Source organism: Trachypithecus francoisi, unplaced genomic scaffold (assembly GCF_009764315.1).
Source record: "Trachypithecus francoisi isolate TF-2019V2 unplaced genomic scaffold, Tfra_2.0 Lachesis_group21, whole genome shotgun sequence".
NCBI classification, from domain to species: Eukaryota; Metazoa; Chordata; class Mammalia; order Primates; family Cercopithecidae; genus Trachypithecus; species Trachypithecus francoisi.
The window spans coordinates 20,081,759-20,101,203 of NW_022681467.1; the positions used below are offsets into that span (position 1 = coordinate 20,081,759).

The 19,445-nt window shown below is 37.2% G+C and overlaps 1 long non-coding RNA gene across 1 annotated transcript in view; it reads right to left on the bottom strand.

Moving 5' to 3' along the window:
• Positions 1-1,795: 1,795 nt before the first annotated feature.
• LOC117068479 overlaps positions 1,796-19,445 on the bottom strand; it is a 150,575-nt gene continuing 132,925 nt past the window's right edge. Inside the window, exons 2-3 of the long non-coding RNA XR_004431150.1 lie at positions 4,232-4,399; positions 1,796-1,899 (exon numbers count right to left, since the gene is read on the bottom strand). This is a non-coding gene — a long non-coding RNA (uncharacterized LOC117068479). The remainder of the gene's footprint in view (positions 1,900-4,231; positions 4,400-19,445) is intronic.

Here is a 19,445-nt window from a genome sequence, read left to right on the forward strand (position 1 = left end):
TTAGAATTCACCTTTCAAAATATGTATGGATAACAATCTCTCCTGTATGTCCTTACTAATGTTAAGAAGAACATTATGAAGCAGCGTAATGAATGATCATGTCTGAACCTCTTACTGATCAGAGTTAAGCAGTAGAGATGCAGACATTCTGTCTGGTAAGTCCCATCACCTGGCAACTGATACCACATCTAACAGATGTTTGAGAGGGGCTTCTACCTCTGGAGATCACATAGCCTGGAGCGCCCTCCGTAGGCTTCAAGCCTTTTCTTGCTATCTCAGATGGTCCAGAGGGGCCATATAGAACTTAGTGAGATAATTTGGAGCTATATATAGTCAACAGCAGAGGAAAAGAGATGGTCAGATGGTAAGACCAGTTTCAGAAGTTGTAAGAATAGAATTGCAAATGGTAAGAATTTCATGAATGGTATAGGGTACTAAGGAACCCTGCAAATTGTTGAAGTGCTTGGTACTGAACCAAAACACACTCTCCCATACTTAGGAAGGTCATGTACAGTAGAGCAAATTAAGTTGTGGTTTTGCCCAAAATGGTAAAGGACATAGCAAAGTGGACACTTATTCTTGAATTCATTAGAAATCACAGACTACCAAAGTAACCTAATTGGAGGTAATTGAGACAAAAAAACAAAACAAAACAAAACAAAAAAAACCACAGAAATAGTATCCATTGACTTTTAAAAAATTTTTATAACGTTTAACTTTTTAAATTTAATTCAATTTTAAGAATTATGCAGTAAAATTGATTTTTACTTTTTTTCTTTTGGTATATAGTAATACGAGTTTTTATATATAGATAGATAGATTAATATAACCAACACCACAATCAAAATTCAGAAAAGTTCCATCATCTCAAAAAAGTTGCCCACACTACCTCTTTGTAGTCACACTTTCCAGTCATACCTAATCTCTGGCAGCCTCTAATCTGTTCTCTATCCTTATAGTCTTCTCTTTATGAGATTTTAATATAAATAGTATTATATAATATTTAATCTTTGAGACTGACTTTTTTCATTCAACAGAATGCCTTTAAGATACATTCAAGTTGTTTCAGGCACAATAGTTCAATTCTTTTCATCACTGAGTAGTATTCCATTGTCTAGATGTACCACAATTTCTTTATCACCTGCTGAAGTATCTCTGGGCTGTTTACAGCTTTTGGCAATTATGAATAAAGCTGCTTTAAATATTCACATGCAGATTTTGGCATGAACATAAGTCTTCATTTCGCTAGGCTAAATACCTAGGAGTGAGATGGCTGAGTCATGTGATAAGTGTATGTTTAATGATATAAGAAAATGCCACACTATTTTCCAGAGCTGCTGTGTCATTTCGCATTTCCATTAGCAATGTGTGAGAGTTCCAGCTTTTCTACATCCTTGTCATGCTTGATATTGTCAGTACTGTTTATTTTAGCTATCTAATAGGTGTGTGGTGGTATTTCATCATAGCTTTAATTTGTATTTTTAACGGTTAATGGTGTCAAACATCTTTTCATAGGCACGTTTACCATCCCTATTATACCTTTTGGCTCAAAGGTGATATAAGTTCAAATCTATTCAGTTTTTATTAAGTGTGTGTTTGTTTTGTTAATATTGAGTGTTGAGAGTTCTATGTATATTCTGGGTACAAGTCCTCTGTCCAATATATGATTTGCACATAGTTTTCCCAATCCATGGCTTATCTTTTCAATTTCTTAATGGTGTCTCTTGAAGCAAAAAAAAAAAAAAAAAATTCAATTTTAATAAAGTCCAATTTATTTTTTCTTTTATGAGTCATGCTTTTGGTCTCATGTCTGAGAATGCTTTGCAGAAATGTCCATTTTGCTCCAAATTACAAAGATTTTCTCCTATGTTTCCTTCCAAAAGTTTCTATTGTAGCTGTCTGCAATAAAGGAATTAGGCAAATATTATCAAGTATTTTCTCTGATATTCAATTGATGATACGGAATTTATAATAATTATAATACTAAATTATGTCTTTTAGTTATTCTAACTTCTGTTAATTCCTTTTATATCAGTAAAATTTATAATAAAACACATATATACTTTATTACAAAGTATATACACTACATACACACGTATATGTGTGTGTGTGTGGTATGTGTGTGCATATATATACTTTTTCTGGAGAGCTGTTTATTAAACATTTGCCAACACAGCACTCTTCTGAGAGCACTACTGTGAGGTATACACTGGTGATTTTAAGCATGGATTTTGTATTTTGGCACAACTAGATTCTACTTTTATGGGCACTATTTACTGGTTGTTTAACTTCATATGAGTTAAGCTTTCTAGACCATGGTTTCATTATATGTAAAGTAAGCAAATGGGCATAACACTGACTTTGCAGGTTGTTTTTGCAGATTAAATCATCTAATTTTTTGTGTAGGGCTTAGCACAATACCTGGCACACAACAAATTTTCAGTAAATGGCAATTAGTATATATTTGACCATATTTCAAAACCTGATGTTTATAAATGATCCCATTAGGTTGTATAAGAAAGACTATGTTTGGTCAAATATATTTTATTTAAAAAGATAAGAAAGAAAGCAATGTGTTTTAGACTTAACCACTGCGATTTCAACTAATGTAGCTAAAATTAAAATTTAACTTAAGTACTTAAAAGAGTATATAGTATATAGAAGCTGCCTAGAAAAATCCCTTTGGCAAACAAAATTATAAATTACTTCTGTAGATTTTATGGTTCACAAAGTGTGTTCTAACAAACCAACCTCATCAGCTCTCCACAACCAACAGAACCCAGTTGACCGTAAGTATTTCTACAGTTTCTGATCCAATCAGGAGCTCTTTTTATTTTATGGTAAACCAGAAGTGACTTTTCCTTGTCTTTATACAGCAAATTAAAGCTGCCCTAGGACTTTTTGACCTCAAGGGAAGCTGACTGGCTCAAGGGAATTCTAAGGATCTCCTCTCCCTGCTGTCCTTATTAACCTGTAACCAGCAAGGGGGCTGCTTTTCCTGTTCACCAATTGCCTTTGTACCAAAATGTTCCCTCCCCTCAGACACCCTCTGAGCCTCACTATAAAATGAGAACAAGATAATAGGAAGTGAGGAAAACTGGTTTGTGCTGTGATCAACAACACAGAGGTTAATGTGTTACTAAAGGAAGTTTCAAAAAGACAACATTTAAGATAGTGCAGTTGTTCCCCATGGTTTAGAACAGTTTCAGGACTTTGTGCTAGTTGTTCTTATGCAGAAATACTTTCCTAACAGTCATGTGAAACAAATAGCTGATGTATGGATTTGTTTGTATTTGCGTTTGAGTTTGTATGTACTTGTATATATCCATGGCCATACTTATCCGTATATACAGATTATGTGTGTCTATGTTAAAAAGACATTTTAATGATGTTTCTTTTACATCAAACACAAAGGATACTCTATTTGATACGTGTGTTTACTAGAGAATATATTGAAAGATTACTTTGCCCCTGGGCAATAAAGGCTTAGCCTTAGCCAAGGCTTACTTCATTTTTGCTTATACCAAGTATTTAAGAAAAAACTAGATTGACCTCTGGATGCTGTATATACACTCTGGATATGATATAGTCAACTTTTATCTATAATAAACAGGATGTGAATTATGGAAAAAAATTGTTTCTATTTGACTTTAGATATATTATATAACTTGCTTGCCAACAAATTGTCTGTTCTTCTTGTGGGCATCTTCCTCTGGTTATATAGTTACTGTCAATGACTAGCATTGAAAATAGACACCCAGAAATATTCAAGCAGTACATGATACAGTGGGACAATGATCACTGAGGCAGTTTAGCTTTTATAAAGCAGCAGAGAATTACATTAGCTTTTTAGGTGGTTAATAAATAATTGAATTTGTAGACAACTAAAACTTTCATGCTTTGGCATTGAAGTAAATAGCTCCAACATTACTTACGTAACTGAGATTTTGATGAGAATGATAAACTTTCCTTCTATTCTAATTAAATTTAATTGTGTTAGTTTAAGCCCACTCCAGTAGCTTATTGAAATCATTTGAACTTCCATCCTGTCAATATTATTAATAGCTATATCTCTCAGTTTCGTGCCACCTCTAAATTGAATAATCATGTTTTAAAAGATGTTCATTATTTTTGTCTTCTCAAAATCCCCCTTTTTTGTAACAAAACCTCAACAATTTTTTGAGTACTATGTCTTCTCTTTATCCAGGTGGTTTGGGGGGAGCTTACTTACCCCCCTGGCTCCATGGGTGGGTACGTGATTTTGGCTTGACTAACCAGAACACTCCATCAACTTGGACACTAACAATTGATTCAAGATTGAACACATATACCGATGCAGACAATAGGAGTCATCTCAGGGCTTCTGCTGGGAAAACTTTCCTTGTCTGAAGTTGCCAACCTGATGGAATGTAAGAAATAGAGTCATGGAGCCATCCTTAATGCCATATGGAGATGGTTTTATAGAATAAAGCCAACAGAGAGGAAGCAGAGCCAAGAGAGGGTGAGAAAAGGACAACGTTTTTATCACATCGGTCAAGTTTCATAATCCAAGGTGTGCTTGCAGCCTCACTTCTGACATTTTCTGGTTGAATTTCTGTCACTTGCAACTACAAGAGTCTTAACTTTTTTATTTTTCTCACTCAAGTGATTATTATAATGCTGAACTGGAAAAGAGTATAGCACTCTTGGTCCAGGGAGCAATCCTCACTGAGATTCAATGATGGTTTTAATATTCTACCAGCTATGAACATATACTATCTGCCAGCTTCCATTTTTCTATCTTTTTGCAAGGGTATCATGAGAAACTCTTCCAAGGACCTTGATGAATGAATCACATACATGGTATCTACTTGTCCAAAAATACTTTTTAAAAATGAAAGAGGCAAGTATGTCATGAATCCAACCTATTTTTCAACTGTTGAGGACAATTGCCAATTTTTTTTGTGGCCTAGAATCCTGTTTTCTTTCCAAAATGCACACTGATTTCCTTTTAGAGAATGAACTGTAACCCTCTACTTCTGTAGGCTTGGCAAACAGGCAAACCCAGCTTCCTTCCTCAGACCATGATGGCCCAAGAATCCAGAACCGCTTTTTATCTGCCCTGATAGAACAAGAGCACAGCTTGGGAATAGGCTTGGCCAATCAGAGCTTCTCTCCTGAGACTGAATTTTGAGTAGTCAACACTAGGGTCAAGCATATGGTTGTCTGCTCTTTTTAATTATGGAGCACACACCAGCGTTTTCTTTCTGCAAGATGGGCCTTCTAACTTTCTGATTCCTGTAAACTAACTGATAGATAAAATGCTACTACTTGTTTTTCTAAGAGCTCATAAACTTGTTTAATAACCAAATCTAAAATTGTTCCAGGAATTTCTTTAATTCACTGGTTGCTCTAACCCATCATTTTTTCTCCTTGAAAATGTGGAGATGTTTTATCTTTCCTAGTATGTAGTAACCTCTTTAACTATTTATAATTTCCCAAAGACTGGTGACAGAGATTCTGAATACCACATGCAGCACTCTTATACTCCTGGATGGATTTCACTTGAAGATTTGGGTTTGTTAAAGAAATTTTATGATATCTTCCTGGGTTCTTCTCTAACTTTGCTTCAACTGCTTTAGGATAATTTTATAAACCTTTTAAACTTTAGGTTATTTTTTTTTTTTTCAAGAAAAAGAAGAATAGAAAGGTAGGCTGGGCACGATGGCTTATGCCTGTAATCCCAGAACTTTGGGAAGCCAAGGCAGGTGGATCACTTGAGCCCAGGAGTTTGAGACCAGCCCAGGCAACATGGTGAAACCCCATCTCTACCAAAAATACAAAAACTTAGCTGGGCATGGTGACATTCATCTATGGTCCCAGCTACTTGGGAGGCTGAGGTAGGAGGATCATTTGAGGCTGGGGGTGGAGGTAGCAGTGAGTTGTGATCATGCCACTGGGTGACAGAATGAGACTCCATCTTAAAAACAAAATAAAACAAAAGAATAGAAAGGTTAGCTATTGCTCCAACCTGAAATAAAAGCTTTTGCCTCAGTCATACTGAGTTTATCACTGACTTGTTTAACCTTGAGCAAGTTTGCTTAATCATGGTAAGGTTCAAGTTTTTAACTCATAAATTGGAGATAGCTCTACTTTATATGGTTTGCTAAAGGAAATGGATATGGCAGAAATTCACTAGATGCAAGTTCCCACTCTCCTGTCCTATAAGCAGCATGTTTCTGATGTCTGCCTTCTACATACATAGTTCTCAAGGCCTTTCTCTTGGATTTAGGGCTTCCTTCAAGACATAAAACACTCTAGGATTCAGTTTTCCCTTGTTTGAGACTGGGCTGGCAATAGCTGTTATTTCCTTGGTATGTGCTTTTAGTTATAAATCCTGATTTCAGTGAGAAGTTCCCTAAGAATTTAGACATAAGAATAAGTTTGGACAACTGAGAGCTTACATGATGTAAAATCACTAAGGAAGGACCAAAGCAAAGATGAGCAAAGCCATCCTCACACTGCTACTTTATGTGTCTCTTAGGCCAGTGGTTTCCATATTTTGGGATTTCATAAATCAGTTTAAAAATAAAATAAAATCCAGGGTTGCCAATTATAAATTTGCCAAGTAAGGACATGAAAACTACAAATAATAAAATATTATGAAGGATGACACCCCACCCCCCATGGGCCAGGGAATAAGATGGCTCCATGGTGAGCATCTAATCAAACCATTATAAGCTGTGATGTCAGGGCTCTCTTAGTCTTTGTGTGTTTGGAAGAGCAACAATGGGATATAGCTGAGCATGACACATTTCCTATTTAAGAGAAATCCAAGCAGTCACAGTTTTAAGATGGGTGTGGACAGGAGGCTGAGGCGTTGAGGATGTAAAGGAAGTCACCTTATTTCACATAGTAAAGAGAAGATCTTGTGGCCAAGCTTGTTTGTTGAGAGGCAGCCTTGCTCATTATGGGGTGGTGGAGGAATGTCTTTCTTTGGGCCTGTGAACTCAGTTCATAAATTGTAAACTGGTTAACTAGGGGCCTCATCTACTGTGAATTTTTTTGGGCCTACATGTTTTTAAAATTGAATATTTTTAGACTGGTATGAGAATACTTTTTGGTTCAACAAAAATTATATTGCTTTTTATATTGGAGTTGTTCCACTTCACTCAACAATGTTGCTGTTCAGGTCCCTAAGCATATGACTCTTCTCCACATGGTTTAGACCGGGCATTGATCAACTTTGTCTGTAAAGGGCCAGATAATGAATATCACAGACTTTGTGAACTATACAACCTCTATTACAACTACTCATCTTTGCCATTGTAGCATAAAAGCAGCCATAGCAATAGGTAAATTAGTGGGTGTGGTTGTGTTCCAATAAAATTTCATTCACAAAAGTAGGGAATAATTCCAGTTTGGCCCCAAGGTCTAGTTGGCTAATCCCTGGTGTAGACTAAAGACTTCTTGATACTGTTCAATTTTAGAAAATGTTTTGTGATATGAGAAGATATATGTGAATATGTATGCCAGTCTGATTGGTTAATCAGAAGGATAAATGGATGTATCGCTAAGTCATCTGACTGGATTTTTCAACTGGACCTGTGTGCATCCATGGCTGCCTTGAACAACTTACTATAACCCTTTACCCTAGGGTGTTATTCTAAGCTGAATAAATCAGATTTAGGAAAATGCAATATAATTGATAGAGGTCTGTGATATTGTAAAATATATACTTGATCTTTGACCCAATTTCTTGACATACAGCTCCTAAAATCCTTGGAATCTCCAAGGTGATGTTTTTTGCTAGAGAGTTGACTGATGACTGGCAGGCTCTTGGTAGCTTCAGGATGGGGGCTGGTCATGAGGAATACAAGCCAGGGTTAGAGGATTGGGACTTTTAGCCCCACCCCTAAACTCTGGGGAGAGGTGGGAAGAATGGCTGAAAGTTAAGTTGGTCATCATTGACCAATGGTCAATGCTTAAATAAAACATGCCTATGTAATGAAGCCTCCATAAAAGCACAAAAGGACAGGGTTTGGGGAGCTTCCAGATAGCTGAACACATAGAGATTCCTAGAGGGTGCCATGCTCAAGCAGAGCATGGAAGCTCTGTGCCCCTTTTCCTGTACCTCACTCTATGTATCTCTATGACCTTTGTAATACCTTTATAATAATCTGGTAAATGTAAGTAGATGTTTCACTGAGTTCTATGAGATGCTCCAGCAATTTAATTAAACCCAATGGAGGTATTGTGGAACCCCAACTTGAGGCTGGTGGCCCAGACATTCAGAGGCCTAGACTTGTGGCTATCATCTGAAGGAGGGGAAGTCTTGTGAGACTGAGCCCTCAACCTGTGGATTCTGATGCTATCTTCAAGTAGATAGTGTCAGAATTAAATTGGAGGATACCCGGTTGGTGTCTGCTGCAGAATTGATTGCTTGCTTGGTGTGTGGAGAAAAACCCACACACATTTGCTCACAGATGTCTTCTGTGTTGATTGGTGTGAGAGCAGAGAAAAAATAGTTGGAGTTGTTTTTCCACTCACAAGGTCATCATGGAGAAGAATGCATAAAAATAGAATTTAGAAAAAGTAGTATTTTGAAGAAAGGTCTCAATTTAAAATCAGGAAAGTAAGGTTAAGTAAAACAGACATCCTTAAGGAGAGACCACATAAGGAATTTAATTCACCAGTAGGTTTTCTCTTGAGCCCCATAGACATCATATTTAATGTGCAATTTTGTGTCTTTCTTCATCTATTATTATTTTTAGAGGTCTCAAATGCTCAGGAAAACTCATTTGGGTCAGACTATTAGAGTTCACTATTAGAGTGAACTAAGGTATGACCTTTCCAGGACAAGCTAATAATACAGCTGCCATTTATGATTCTCCCTCATTTTCCCCTTCTGTAGTGGTTTCACAGGCCATGTGTTGAAGATGGCAGAGCTACAAGATGGAAAAAGCCTGAGTATCCAAGGTAGCTCATGGAAGAGACCCAACTAACTGAGCTGCCCAGAAGTTTACATGAGTGAGAAATAAATTTTTATTATGTTAAGCTGCTGAGATTGGAGACGGAATGTTTGGCAGCTCATCTTCCCTAATAGATGGATATACAGCGACAACTTCGTATGTTTGTGGAATGGTGAATAAGAGAACAGATCAAGAAGGAAACAATTATAATCTGCGTAAAAGGAGAGGCAGCCAACCAAGGGGCTCTAATCACAATCTACTTGTGTCTTAGTTCATTTGGATATAGAGGCTGGACAAGACACTAAGGAACAACTGACAGGTGGATGTAGAAAGACACCCAGGAAAGATGACTGCTGAAGGGGAGAAGGTGATGTATGATATGCCTGTACAAACAAAGTGAGACACCTCTGTCGGGGTTTGTATATGTGTGTCTTTATTTTTCTCATTTTCCCATAGACGATTAAAAACTTCATCGGGGTGAATTTCTGTTTAGAGAAGTATTTGGAAACAATCTCATGCCAACTGAATGGTTTTTATAGAAGGGCTTGATCAGTCGTGGAAAACAGAAAGAAAAGAGTAACAGAGACCATCATCGGTTATGTCTGTCCGGCACCTTCCAGGGAAGAGAAGGACATGATCAGTCATCTTTGGGTATATCCCCTCCCACTAGCAAAATATCCTTGACATGAAAGTGGATGCGGGAAGTGGCTAGCCACTGGACTTTTGGTGGTCTGGTCCTGTTGACAAAACCATTCTCACTGTAATGTAGGTGAATCAGGCTATTTTACCTGTTGTTAAATATTTAATTCATCCAGTTCCTCTTGTTCTGATTCCAGAATGTATATGCCATGATTATCTCAAAGTTTCTGTCTCTTCAATATTTATAGTATTCATTATAAATTGTAATTGGTATTTTATTTTTATGCCATCTTATGAGTTGGAATAACATAATCTTTAGCGCTGAAAGATGGAATTGCCCTCAATGAATCAGCAAGTTCAGTTTCTTAGTTTGCAAAGTTGAGTTCTACACTCTAGACTGTGGTGCTTTCACCAAAAAAGCAAAAGCCACCCAAAGGATTGTTTAGCAGACAGCCTTTCCTCCCATGTCTTATATAGAGTATATACCACACATATCTGATATGAGCACTGTTTTTATTTGCTTTTCTACAGTCTTATCTTTCCACATAATCTTCATCATTAGGAATGCTTCAGTTGCATGTAACAGAAAATCCAACTTTAAACATTAAGGAGCTCCAGAATGATAAAGTTATCAGTTGCAGATAATCCCTATAGGTCTTCGGGGCTCTGTATATGATCATTGTTTCTCTCACCAAGAAGGGGCTGCATAATTTGGGTTTACATAAATAAAACGTGGATGAAGTGAGATATGATCTTTCCAGGGCAGGATGGAACAGCTGCCATTTCCTTTCCTATTGAATCTGGGCTGGCCTTGTAATGTGCTTTGACCAATTGAATGTGCTACACAAATGGTCTGGTACTTAAGAATCCTGACAGCTTTCTGTTTTACCCCTTTTTACCTTTCTGGTGGCTATACATTACAGCAGCCATGGAAATAAGCCTGGAGAAACCATGTGGAATGAGAAAGATGCACCCAGCCCTGGTTGTTCTGTCCACCCCAGTTGAATGAAGCCACATGGAAATGTGAGCGAAGCCATCTTGGATGTTTTAGTCCAAGCGAAATCCATAACTGAATTTATTTGCGTTAATGATCTAGGTGATGTCATATGGAGCAGAACTACAAGAGATAAGCCCAGCCAATGACCAGAAGTATGAGAAACAAATGTTGATTTTTAACCCACCAAGTTTTGGGTTGGTTTTACATAATAATAAGCAAACCTTTAAATTCCCCTTATATTTCTGTGTTCAGAGTGATTTACCTGTGCTATCACTTTTTAATATCTTTAGGGGAAATAATAGTGTTTTCCTTATAAGGATGTTGTGAGAGTTGTGCCCATGTGCATAAAGAACTTAGTACAACTTTAGAATCATAGCTGTTACTATAAAGACAAATCTTTGTTCAAACATGGTAAATGGAATACCTCTTGTAGTGGGTCAATTACAGGTGAAGAAAAACATGTTTGTGTAGCGTATTTCTTAGAGTTCTAGGATGTATACAACTTTGCGGTTTTAAGGATAAATATATTAAATGTTGAATGTTATACCTAGCCTGTAAATTTCAGGGAAAATTAATACTATAATGGAGGCATCTTTTTTATGGTCACAATGAGTACTTCACAGTGTTTTGAGGTCCTCTGGTAATAAACATAATTTTATGTGATTTTCCAAACAATTTTTATGGATATTAACAATGCTATTCTGGTAAATATTTTTCAACTTGTTAAAGAGGAAATAAAATTCTGATTTGAAGTGTTTGCCAAATTCCACAGGATAAATTCTTCTACCATGACCAATTTCAACCCACCAAGACAATGTGACTCGGCCAGAAGTTGGAAAGAGATGCTCAGTAGAACACCATCACATAGTATTTCTATTATATAGATACAATAGGCCTAATCTCAACAGTATAGATTCTGGTAAAATATAGCACAAAAGTAAGAGGAGATGAATTTTTGAGAATTTACTCTTTGTTTTTATAACTTATTTAATTGTAAGATTAGATGATTTAATTTTTAAGGATAGCTATGTTTAACAACCAATCCTCAAAATTTCTTAAATTTTAGCAGTTTCCTCTCTTGCACCACTGTAGGCTGGCTGCAACACATCATTCTGTGCTAATTATTGTACAGAATGTGAAGATAAGTGACTAAATTTAAGTATTTACCGAGTTCCCATTTTATGTAAGTCATGTCCACAAACATTATTTCACTTCTCTATATATGGGAGGTTGGGGTAGTTTATTATCTCATTTTTCTGAAGAGGAAACTGAGGCCCAGAGATGTTAACAAAGAAACCAAAGTCATAACCAACCAAAGTTATATAGGAAAAGAGCAAGAGTCATATACTGAGTTGTGGGGCCTAGGACAAGTAAAAATAATAGTTGGCATTGTAAACACTATGTTGAGTATATGTTAATTCATTTAATCTTTAAAACAAGTATAAGATAAATATCTTTTTATCCCTTCTACCTAGATGAGAAAATTGAGGGTCAGAAGGTTGCCTCAAGTTACACAGGTAGTAAGTGGTGCAGCTTGGGTAGAATCCCAGCTAGTCTGTGACCAGAGCCCACATTCTCATCCTCTGAATGCCTCATTTCAAGGGAGTAGCTGTTAGTCAGCTTGGGTAAACTGCTATGTGGCAATGTGCGCCAGTGTTGCCAGATCTTCTAATTTATCAAGAAAAAGACGGAAATATGAACATTTATGTGAAATACCCTGATCTTTTCTAAATTCTGCAAAGTCCTTGGGCAACAGATCTTTGGCTATTTCCCTCCATTCATTACTTTCTTCCTCTTTTTTGATGTTCTAGTATATGGATGTTGACCTTCTACTTTATCCACCATGCCTGTTAACATTGACATAAATACTTTCATCTCCTTGTCCATTCCTAATGCCTTCTGATAGCATTTTTCAGCACTATCTTCTGGCTCAATGAATCATTCTTTATCTCTAACCATTTTTTAGTTCAACCCAATCAATCAGTTTGGTTTTCTACAGCAGTGGTTTTCAGACTTGAGTGCTTCAGAATCCCCTGGGAATATACCCTAAAACACAGATGCCTGGATTCCAGTCCAGGAGTTTCTGATTCAGTAGATCTAGGGTGGGTGCAAGACTGAATTTCTAACAAGTTTGCAGGTGATGCCAGTGTTGTAGCTCCGGGGATTACATTTTAGGAACTGCTGCCTTAGCACAACTCTTCTGTGTTTCATAACTCACATTTACAATTGAATTGTCTTTATTACTGCTTATTTCTGTTCCATTTTACCAAGTCTTGCCATATCACTTTAAAACGTTCACTTAACATTAAAATTCTATTCTGATATATTAATTCAATTTTGTACAATATAATCTATCCAGGAGTTTTGCTTTTCTGTTTTAATATATAGTATCTTTACATATACATATGTGTGTATAAGTACACATATATTTAAGTGTATCTTATACTGAAATATAAATGTCAATATACATATATACATATGTTATCTTCTTCTGTAGTGTTTTTCCCAGGGAGTACCCACAAAGTGTGCCTGTGGGAAGAGATAAGAGCAGGTCCCAGCCTGTGCCGCTCCGGGGGATTTTTGAGAACAGATTAAGTGGCTGCATCTAAAAAAATAATCCTGAAACTCTGGGAGGGACGACTCTCTATTTGCCACCTCACCACCAGGCAACCTTCCTATACCTCTTCCCAGAGCATGGATCTCATTTCCATGCTACTGGTAAACACCTGTCACCCAGGTGTGGGGGACAGGAGATGGGAGGAGGGAATTCTTGGGGGCTGTAGATCTCATTGAGCTTGGTATCCACCATCTCCCCCTTTAGCCCAGTCTAAGTCCAATACTGATGACTGCCATCCAGCCTGGGCCTGCATTGCTGATGCCACCTCCTTGTAGAGTGACATGGCGGGAAATGACTCATGCAGGTAATGGGGTGACAGGAAAGTGTACCATAGAATTCCCTCCCTCATTCTGATTGCTTTGTCTTGGATCTGTTTCCTACCCACTCTGAGATGAATCTGTTTCTGCCAGTGTTTGTCTTGGTGCCAGATCGAGGCACTTCTTACTCCAAGTGGGGTTTCAGGGGGAAAGGTCTACCAGCTCACTTTTACTCATCATCTTGCTAACAGCTGCAGCCTGTCCATCCACCTCCACACACCCAGCTCCCTTGTCCCTCCTCTCGAAGCCTTGCTTGTTATCTCTTCATTTGTCTTCCATTCATTATTTTCAACTCTTCATTCTTAAAAGTTATATTTTTAGTACTTTTTAAGAAGAAAAAATTCTTTCTAAAATTTTCCAGTTTTCTGTAGCAAATCAGTTTTGCTCTTGACTAGGAATTTGAGACAATGTTCTCTTTATCTGAAGGTTTCTCATGATCCATGTCACACATTTGAAAGCAATGTGCACTACATTGCACATGCATGTTTACAGCAGCACAATTCACAATTGCAAAAATGTGGAACCAGCCCAAATGCCCCTCAATGAGTGGATAAAGAAATTGTGGTATATACATACAATGGAATACTACTCAGCCTAACTCAGTATCTTCTAAGAATCTGAGTATGTTGGCTATCACATCATCTTAGCTATTTGCTGTTTGCTTGGTTTCTAGCTAAAATTTCTTCTCAGTGCTTGGTGGGACATTGCTTGTCCAGATTCCCAGAAAATTATGTGACTGCTGAACTGAGGAGAGATGTTTTAGTCATCTCTGATGCCTGTTTTTCTATAATACCAAATGAGTGACATACATGAAAATCCAAGACTTCCCTCATCTTCTGCAGTCAGAGTCTCAGCTATCATCACACCAGCTTGACTTCTTCTGTCACAACTTCTTACTCTCTTCCATACCAGGCATCTCTCACAAACTTCCTGTGTTATTAAATGCTATCTTCTGAGAGTTTCAGTCTATGCAGAGATATGAAAAGGAGTTGTGTGTGTAAAAGAAAAGGAAATAGTGTTCTTGCTTCTGGAAAATCAGTAGGAATGTAAAACAAAAATGGCTGAGCTAATTTTTGTTGGCTTAGCATCCTAGTTATTGATTCAGGTGTTGCATCAGTCACAACAGATTAGGTCATGATGCATTAGCAAAGAACTCAAAATAACAGTAACTTCAAGGAAGCTTCATGTCATATGGAATAGTCCATTTGCGAAAATATAATAATTTGTCATCTGTGATAATTCTCCTCCTTGTATCCATACCCTGAGGTAATCCTCTCACACAACAGCTCTGGGCTTGGGCATATAAATTGTTTTGGTCAATGAGACATTAGGAAATGGGATTCAAGTGAGTTCTTGAGAAGTGGGTAAGTACGTGTTCTCTGGAGTTCTTAGACCATTGTATAAAGAAACCTAAGTGAGCCTGCTAAAGATTGAGAAACCGCATAAAACAAACACAAACTGCCACAACAGAAGCTCATAAAGACTAATCAGCCTTCCAGCCACCGGTGATCTGAATGAAGTCATCCTTAATCAACCTATTGAGAGCAGGCTTGCCAACTGACAATACGCCATGAGAGAACTTTGCAGAGATAAGTGAAGCTGGTTTAGACCAGAAGAATTACAGAGATGATCCACAGACATGTGAGTAAATAAAACGGTTGCCTTTTCTGGCCAGTAAGTTTTAAGTTGATTTATTACACAGTAAGATTTAACTGAAAAGGAAGAACGAAAGAAAGAACAAAAGGAAGGAAGGAAGCAAAGAAAAGAAAGGAAAAGAAAAAAGAAAAGAAAAGGCAAGGCGTGGTGGCTCACGAGGTCAGGAATTCAAGACCAGCTTGGCCAAAATAGTGAAACCCCGTCTCCACTAAAAATACAAAAATTAGCTGGGCCTATTGGTGTGTGCCTGTAATCCCAGCTACTGGGGAAGCTGAGGCAGGAGAATGGTTTAAACCCAGGAGGTGGAGGTTGCAGTGAGCCCAGGTTGTGTCACTGCACTCTGGCCTGGGTGACAGAGCAAAACTCTATCAAAAAAAGAAAACATGAACTTTGGGAGGCCAAGGGGGGTGGATCTCTGACCAACATGAAGAAACCCTGTCTCTACTAAAATACAAAAAAATTAGCTGGGCATGGCGGTGCATGCCTGTAATCCCATCTACTTGGGAGGCTGAGGCAGCATAATCGCTTGAACCTGGGAGGCAGCCATTGCGGTGAGGTGAGATCGTGCTATTGCCCTCCAGCCTGGACAACCCTGTCTCTAAATAGATAAATAAATTAATAAGAGAAAGAAAGAAAAGAAAAGAAAGGAGAGAGAGAGAGAGAAAGAAAGAAACTATCCAGGAAAGCTACACATTCATTTGAAGACATAACCACTCTTTTCTTTTCTTTCTTTTTTTTTTTTTTTTTTTTTGAGATGGAGTCTCCCTCTTGTTGCCCAGGCTGGAGTACATGCAATGGCACAGTCTCAGCTCACTGCAACCTCTGTCTCCTGGGTTCAAGCAGTTCTCCTGCCCCAGCCTCCCAAGTAGCTGGGATTACAGGCATGAGCCATAACACCCAGCTAATTTTGTATTTTTAGTAGAGACAGGGTTTCTCCATGTTGGTCAGGCTGGTCTTGAACTCCCAACCGCAGGTGATCCACCTGCCTTGGCCTCCCAAAGTGTTGGGAATACAGGTGTGAGCCACCGCGCCTGGCCTCATTATTTTATATTGCTAACCAACTCTTTCATGGCTAGTATTACCCAGACATTTAAAGGTACGTAATACAAAGACTTCATTATAGAAATTTCAAAAAGTATTCTCTAACCGCACCATGAACAGTCCTGAATGTACTTTGGGAATTAAATATTTTTTGATCATATTAAATAATATTTTCAATAATTCCCTGGCCATGTGTGAAATATATATTAGGAGAAAAATTATATTAATATTAAAATGCCAACAGAATTTAAAAGTCTTAGTCTCACCATAATTTTATCCCAGTGGCATTTGTTCTCATTAATTATAACACCCGTCTGGGTAATGAAAACGCCATCTCCACTTCTAAAGAAATTCCAGCATAACTGCATTAACTACTGCTCCTTTAAAGCATGCCAAAGCTTGTGTTGATCAAATAAAGAATGGTCCACATGGACACTACAAAGCAGCATGAAAATTCTCTTGAGAAGCACAAGTTAGTTACCAAATCCTAGAAACCTTCAGTAAACATGAACGAATGTTGCAAATCTCTGTGTGTGTGTATATGTATGTATATATGTGTACATATATTTGTCTAACAATTTTCTTTTCAAATTCTCTTGCCAATGTAGAGTGGAAATTGAGTTTTAATGCATGCGTCTCAGGGGTACTTGGAAGGTAGGATGGAGGGAGTAGTGGCAGCCTACTTCCAAAATCTTTTAGAATTCCAAATTTTAGAAATTCAAATAAGTTTGAATACATTGGCATCATTATGAATCAGCATTAAGTCTCATTAGTAATAAAAACAAAGTTACCACTTTAGTAAGAATAGTGACACCAGAAACAGGAAATAACTCTTCTCTTTTAAACAAAAAGCAAAACTCTTATCTAAATACTCAAGAAATAGCAATCTGATATATAACTTTTACATTCTTACGCAAATGTTTATACAAGTAATTATAAAGCAATTTGGACTTTCAGGTTGAGAACTGTTCAATAGTATCCCCTTTACTCCTGTCGCTAGTATACTCTTCATTCAGACCATTAAATGTTTGCTTTATATTATGGCCATACAAATGAACTTTTTAATGTTTTCATTTGTATGAGTACACTGTAGGTGTATATATTTATCAGATACATGAGACACTTTGACACAAGCATGCAGTGCATAATAATCACATCTTGAAATATGGGGTATCTGTCTCCTCAAGCATTTATCCTTTGTGTTACAAACAATCCAATTATACTTTTAGTTATTATAAAATGCACAATTAAATGATTATGGATTATAGTCAATCTGTTGTGTTATCAAATGCTAGGTCTTATTCATTCTTTCTATCTTTTGTACCCATTAACCATTACCACTTTCCCCCATCTCCTTCTACCTTTCCCAGCCTCTGGTAACCATCCTTCTAGTCTCTATCTCCATGAGTTTCTTGTTTTTATTTTTAGCTCCCATAAATAAGCGAGAACTTGTGAAGTTTGCCTTTCTGTGCCTGATTTATTTCACTTAACATAATGACCTCCAGTTTCTTCCCTGTTGTTGCAAATGACGGAATCTTACTTTTTAATGGCTGATTAGTACTCCAGTGTGTATATGTATCACTTTTTTTATTTATTCATCTATTGATGGACACTTGGGTTGCTTCGAAATCTTAACTATTGTGAATATAGATGCAACAAACATGGTTATGCAGATATCTCTTTGATATATTGATTTCCTTTTTGGGGGTATATACCCAGCAGTAGGTTTGCTGGGCCATATTGTAGTTCTATTTTAAGTTTTTTGAGGAACTCCAAATTCTTCTCCATAGTGGCTATACTAATTTATATCACCACCAATAGTGTATGAGAATTCCCTTTACTCCACATCCTCACCAGCATTTGTTATTGCCTGTCCTTTGAGTAAAAGCCATTTTAACTGAAGTGAGACAATATCTCATTGTAGTTTTGATTTGCATTTCTCTGATGATCCATGATGCTGAGCATCTTTTCATATTCTCTTTGCCATTTGTATGTCTTCTTTTGAGAACTGTATATTAAATCTTTTGCTCACTTTTAATCAGATTATTAGACTTTTTCCTACAGAGTTGTTTGAACTCCTTATTCTGGTTGTTAATCCCTTGTCAGATACGGGGTTTGCAAATATTTTGTCCCATTCTGTGTGTTGTCCCTTCACTTTGTTGATTGTTTCCTTTGCTGTGCAAAAGCAAACAAACATTTATTGAACACTTACCCTGTGCTTTATCCTAAGCATTTTGTAATGTATTTGAAATGAACATCATCATATGGACACCTCAGTTAGGTAGATACTATAATCTTTCTCATTTTATATATGAGGAAATTGAGGCACCAAGAAATTTAGCCATTAGCCCAGTTATTCAGCCAATAGATGAGGAAGCCTTGGAGATATGATAGTTGAAAGTTTGATTCCTGCATCAGGTCCTTAAGCACCACACAATTCAGAAACCAAAGTTTGTATCCAGTTGAAACCACTGAGCATACCAACGTATGACTTAGGACAAGTCAACCACCTCCCGGAAATGTAATCATCCCCACATCTACAAATTAAGAATGGGATAAACTGAACTCCACGGCCCATCTAGCACTAACATGAGGTAACCTCAGTGTATTCTGTCTGTGCACACTGAGAGTATGCAAGTCTACATGGGCAATGACCATGGCTGTGGCCCAGCCTCTGCATCATTGGGAATATAGACATATACTGTCCAGTAGGGCAGCCACTAGCCACATGGCCTATTGAGCACTGAAGTGTGTCTAGTCTGATTGAGATGTGAGTTGAATGTAAAATACATGCCAAATTAGAAAAGACACATTACCAAAACACCACACACACACACACACACACACACACACACACACTTTAGTAACATTTTCATATTGACTATAGAGTGAAATAATAATTTTGGAAAATTTGGGTTAACTAAGATACATTACTAAAATTAACTTATCCTGTTTGTTGTTACTTTGTTTTTAATTTAGCTACTAGGAGATTTAAGATCATATATGTGGACTATATTATATCTGTATAGGACAGCATTGGCTTAACGATGAGTAGTAAAGTAGAAGAGGAACTGATACGTAATTGTTACCACCAATTCAGATTTTACTTGAGCTAATTTAGTTCAAGATAAAAGAGTTTCCAGACTTAAGAAATCCTGAGCATTTTCTTTTTCAAAAAGGCCTTTATTTATAATACTTACCCCCAAAAAGATTTTGAAACAATATTA